A 6,140-nucleotide genomic window follows, 5' to 3' on the forward strand; every position below is an offset into this window, starting at 1 on the left:
TGTGTGGTGGTGAGGAGGTGAATACACACGGCAACAACAACGGTGGTGGTACAATAAACCCTAATCTCATGAACCAAACCGGATCCCTTGGACGTAATCCCTACCTCAAGGAAGATTATCATCAACAACAACATGATGATTCGAGAGATCTCGAAAAAAAAGAGAATGAAGAGGATTTGATTCCTCATAACAGAGATGGAGGGTATAGATTAAAAGTTATGAAAATTTGTGAGAGAATCAAAAGAAGAATCGTAAGAGAAGGAGAAATGATTTTTTTGTAGATCTAGAAAGAAAAATGAAAGATTCGCAGAGAATATTGTAAGAGAGAGAAAAGTGTTTCATCTTTGTGCATTTTTGTCCATTGGATTCACTTCTATCGACGGCTGTTATTTTATAAGGCTTGATCCTCGCACTTAAACGTGACTGGCCGATATGTGTTGACCAATCAGATTGTTTTGTTGTTGTTTTTTTATTCTTTTTTTCTTGGAACACCATTTTTTCCTTTTCTATTTTGTGTGTTTAATATATAGAATATTTATGATAAAATTTTGAGAAAAAAATAAGATTTAGATTTCACAATTTAAATGTTAAAAATTAATCTTTAGAATTAAATTTATAGTTTTAAATTTTAAATTTTAAACTTTGTTATTGATATTGAGGTATATGAAATAGAGTTTAGGGTTTAAGTTGAAAATCAGAAATTAAAGTTTCGAAATAGATTTAAAGTTTACATTTAAGATTTTGAGTTAAAATGAAAATAAATAAATTTGGAGATTAGATTTATCATTCAGGGTTTAGAGTTTGGGGGATGATTGTTTAAAGTATATATTTAAAATATGAAATTAATCTTTTAAAAAATAGGATTTTAACTATTAAATGTTTTTATATATTGGATATAAGTTCTATTAGGTACATGGTTAAGATTTAGGATCAAGTATATGGTTTGAGTTTTTGAATATAATTGGAGTTTGGTTTTTAAATTTATATCATAGGTTTGAGGTTTGGGGTATTTGATATAGGGGGTAGATTAAAGATTTAGTGTTTGAGATTTAGAATTTAAATTTAAGATTATATTTTATAAATTATAAATTGCAAATTGCAAATTGATTTATAACTAAAACATATATTGCATTAAATTCATAATAGATACATCTTACATAGAATCTTTCCAAGTATTACACCGACATCAAACATTAGGGTTTAGGTTTAGGTTTTTTTTTTTTTTTAAATTACATGTTGAAAATTTATATATTTTTAAAGTAATATGCTTTTGTTTTAGTTATAAATTTCTACAAATGTTCATTTTGAAGTTTATTGTAAGTGTTGGATGTTGGAATTTATGGTATGTTTAGGGTTTAGAACTTGAAGCAAAAAAAAAATTTCTAGTTTATTATTAGTGTTAGATTTTAATTATATCATATTATTTGTTGGTATATTTGGATTTTATGATGAAATATTAAAAATTAAGGGTTTAGAGTATGATTAATAGTATTTTAGATATACATTTATATATCTTGTATGTTCTTGGATAATTAATAAACTAAACCATCTCAAGTGCCGCAGAGTGCACCAAAATATACATAAACCTCCCCAACGTGTAATACATTACTCCCATCCGTGAATCAGTTGTGAATGTTTAAGATTCCTAATGCTTATAAAAGATATTACATATAAGAGCCAACTGCATGACATATTCAGCTAGAGTCTTTAGCCTTCTGGTTCTTCTCACTGTTGCAAACCCAATGTTCAAAGCAAACAGCTCACGTGTAGAAACACCACCAATCAACTCCAAGTTTCTTCAAAAACTCAAAGTTGACTCTCACTGTAGTTTCAACATTAAAAATTAAGGAACTCTTTCAATAAAGAGAAACGAGCAAAGATAACATATATATGTACTTACTTCACCTCTTTAGCCATAGCGACAGAGTTAGTACCATCTTCCAAGTTCCAATGCCCACTACTTGGTAGCAGCACCTGTAAGCAAGCGGGTTAATTAATCCAGTTCTTGAATAGAAAAGATAATATCATCCATAGAAATGAAACGAAACAGAGGCAGTGCTGCTCTAAGATTTCATTCGTAGATTCACGCAAAGACACAAAGTAAAAGAAGAAATAAAAATGCAGAGACTTAACCCCAGATACACACACTCCAAACCAAACATACACTACTCATGAAAAGAGCACTTACAAGGCCAATGCAAAGCCCTGAAACCTTCTCGTCACTTGTCAAACCAGCTCGCTTTTTTCCTCGTATATAAACCTCTCCCTGAGAAATACCAAGCATTAGAGACAATCCAAGGCTACGGGAGAGAAAAAGGAAAGACTTGCACACCTTGTCTGGAGGAAGAAGAATCATCCTCATGCTCTAAATTTTTAAGCAAACCTCCTCCTCCTGACTTTGATAGACTCTGCAGATATCAAAATATTAGACAACACTGTCAATTTGCAGAAAAAGGCAGCAACTTTGTGAAATTACAACGAATTTGTTGGCGGTGGAACAAGGTGATACTTCTTCTTGCTGTAACGATGGATTGGTGGGAAGAAGCATGGAAGTGTAAACTTGAACGAAGCAACAAAGGGGAAGATAAAGAAAAAATCATTCTGGGTTTTGAGATCTTGAAGATTGGTACCGATTTGGAGAAACTGAACCACAAGAATCAACACTGATCAAAGGTTATGAACCCTAATTTCAGTGAGGAGTTGGCAGTGAGGAGAGAATCCTAGCAGCGGCGAAGCAGAAATCTCCAGTTGCAACACCGTAGCAATGGGGTTTCAGTCAATCCAAGCAACGTCGAAGCAGAGAAGGAAAAGGAAACGACTTTTTTTTGTCAAAGTTGAAGAAAGAAACCCAAATTAATTAGAGAAATAAGTTCGACTATGGAGGAGGAGAAAGATGAGAGAATAGTTTTTTTTCTATGAATTAGAATGAGTGATTTTTTTTTTGTAAAGAAGAAATAAAAACTCTACCTAAATGGCACAAAAGCTAAAATTTTCGCTAAGTGTTTTGCCTCCAACATGACTTTCCCGCTATAGTGGTGATTTTTAGGCTTTATTAAGTGAAAATATCCGTAGCCCGTTTTTAATGCTACGATAGAGTTAGGATCCGGATTTTGACACTTTTAGTAGCAGTTCGTGAATTCGTGCTACCGCAAACTGCTACCAATACCTATATTTCTTGTAGTGTATTCCATTTTTTCCGATCTTCATGTTTATCCGCGGAAACTTAACATTTATTCTGCGGAAACTTATCTTTATATTTTTTTTTATAAAATAAAAACATAAACCGCCATAGTATCTACGAGCTCATTCTTAAAGAATCGTAAGTGGGCTTGTAGTCGCGTTTTAGACCTCGTTGGGCCGTCTTTCAACATGAAACGTTTGTTATGATTTTGTTTTCGACAAAAACAAGTTCTCGCGGTTTTTGTCGTAAAGTTTCAACGGTAACTTTGATCAGAATGATGTGAGAAATGATATGGCTGCGGTACATGGGAGCTAGCATTGAGGAACAGACAAGAATGCACGGATTTTGGTCGTACCCGTTGATCGATGTCCGAGACAGTTCGGTCGCTATGTAGCGACCTGGTCCGCACTGGATCGGTCGCTACGTAGCTACTGAACGAAAGGTTTGGTCGGTCACTACTTAGCGACCGACTCGTTTGCAGGTCGGTCGCTACGTAGCGACCGACCGAGTGGCTTGGTTGGTCGCTACATAGCGACCGGCTCGTTCGTGGACCGGTCACTACGTGGCGACCTTGTTTGGATCCTTTTCTGACGTTTTATGAACGTGTTCTTCGACTATGGGTGTTTAGTTTCGATGAATCAACCGAGATCAGTGCAAGATTTCACCGCAAAGTTCTTCTTAAATATTTCTTTACGAAGATCACTTTTCGTAAAAGCGGTCATGCTGATTTTTACGGATATTTGGATGTTAACTTCGTCGTGTCTGTTTTTGAACCCAACACCTAGCACAATCTAAACTAATTCAGACAGAGAACCAAGCTTCCGCTTGCACCCTAATATCTATAGGCAAGGTCCTAGTTAGCTACTCTAGAACATAGGCATTAAGAACAGTTTAATTGATGGATATCCTAATACTTAGCAATTCAATATTTGAAGTTAATCCCTCATGAATATCTGAACCCTAAATCTAATAAGGAGAACTACTCAGACATAACTAAGCAATTCATCACAAAGAAATAAGAAAACTGCATAAATAGAATATAGTAGAAAACTGGAGTTCCAATCACAAATCTCTAAAGGAGTTCTTGGATCTTCTCTCCAAACCTAAGACTCTAAGTATTTTGCTGTATGAAAGTAAGAAAGCGTGTGTTGCCTAGAACAATGGCATAGCACATAAATATTAGGTTAAACCTCGTTAGAGGTAATCTGGTAATTCTTGTGGGACTTGGACTTACAGTCGTCTAGAACTTACTATCATCACCTCAGCAATATTGCAAACCACATCAAATCAATCCTAACTTATAGGTACTTTCCATGCAGTATCTTAGTTTAGCAACCAATTCCATTCATCCAACAACTTAACAAAGCATGTCTGACTAACCCCTCTACTGACCTCATTCTCATTCATATAAATAATAAAGGTGTAAGCTTTACCTTGGGAGTATCGATCACTGAACACATGAAATCAACTCAAACAAGTATCTGGACCTACATGTAAACCTTTTATGGTTCCTCTTCTCTCTTCTCTCTTCTCTTAATCCGATTTTTTTTTTACTGGGCAAAGTTATAGGCGAATAGTGGGGTCATCGATAATGTATCTACCTCTCGCTTCCAAACAATGTGTGATCTTTCTATTAGAGTAGAATAATGGGGTCGCAAGAGACACTCCTACCCCTCTACACCGCAAGAAATCATTTCAATCTTTTTTAAATATATATGGATGCCAAAGAGAGGTGGAAGGAAAACCAGGGACACTTAGTCTAATAACTTCCAGACTTGCAGGAGGATTCCGATCCAATGCATACCAAGCTCCAAGACAAGCAAGTTGAGCTCAATTAGGTTGGAGGTCAGCTTGGATCTTTCAAACATTCTAAGCAAGTGTGAATAACTGGCAGGATGATCCACTTTAGCATCTATAGTACAATCTGCACTCAATAAATCTTAGAATTGTGCTAAAGAGTGGTTAGATAAGTAAGGAAAATTGTAAAAGTTCATTGTCCCTTTCTTGACTCAATAAAAACTTTTTGAAATGTTTAATAAAACTCAAAGGTAAACTTAATATCAGTAAACCTCTCCTAAACTTAAATTACATTGTCCCCAGTGTACATTTAGTTGGAGTTTGGTGAAAACATAAATCATAAGGACAATATGTAACAAGGAAAACGATATAACTGATCGCAGACGTCGATGTTGATCGACACAGGGTAGTGTCTATCGATCGTTACTGGTGTTGTGCTGTCGAACGATGTCAACTGGATCTCATCCGTTGATGGCAAGTAACAGCTACTTGGGTCTCTTTTAGGTTTTTCTGGTTTTTCTATTTTTTTGTTTTTTTTTACGACCTTCAAGAAAATTAAAAACGAAAATAAATAAATGTAAACACTAAAAACTTAAAGAAATACTTAATAGTGGGTTGCCTCCCACTCAGCGCTTTGTTATAGTCATTTAGCTTGACTTTGGAAGCTGTTTTTGGCTAGTAGTGATCAAAGTGACCACTTGGATGTCTGCAAGTGTCCACTTCATCTTTTCTCATTTGAAACCAAGTGCCAATGAAGCTTCTTATGGCCTCATCTCCTCTGGTCCACTGATTCTTTAATCTTTCTCTAGCAACCTCACTTGCATTCATCCTATGCTGAAGATTTCCAATGATGCGTTGTTGCATTCGAATTCTGGCATGTGTCGATTCTTACATGTCTTTCAACTCCTGGTAGACATCTTCTTTCAGCAAGTCTTGAGAGAAAGTGATCTCATCAAGCTTATTCTGTAAGGCCTTCTCGGTTACCAGCTCGCCTCGTAGTGATGGACCCTCGTTGTTGATCGATAGGCGTGTCCGTCTGTCGATCGATGGTAAGTGTTCTGCTTGAAAATCTAACTGTCTTTGAATCATGTCTATCTCCTGCTGCACGCGTTCATGTGTGTGGTCAATGAATCGATATCGTCACGGAGCGGATAGTAGACAC

The 6,140-nt window shown here is 35.7% G+C and overlaps 1 long non-coding RNA gene across 1 annotated transcript; it reads right to left on the bottom strand.

The window, feature by feature from the left end:
* Positions 1-357: 357 nt before the first annotated feature.
* LOC111210272 lies at positions 358-5,776 on the bottom strand. The gene is made up of 2 exons (XR_007324387.1): positions 1,901-5,776; positions 358-1,822 (listed from the first exon to the last, which is right to left on the bottom strand). It is a non-coding gene; the product is annotated as an uncharacterized LOC111210272 (long non-coding RNA).
* Between the last annotated feature and the right edge of the window lie 364 nt (positions 5,777-6,140).

This window comes from Brassica napus, chromosome C5 (assembly GCF_020379485.1).
Source record: "Brassica napus cultivar Da-Ae chromosome C5, Da-Ae, whole genome shotgun sequence".
In the NCBI taxonomy this organism is placed as follows: Eukaryota; Viridiplantae; Streptophyta; class Magnoliopsida; order Brassicales; family Brassicaceae; genus Brassica; species Brassica napus.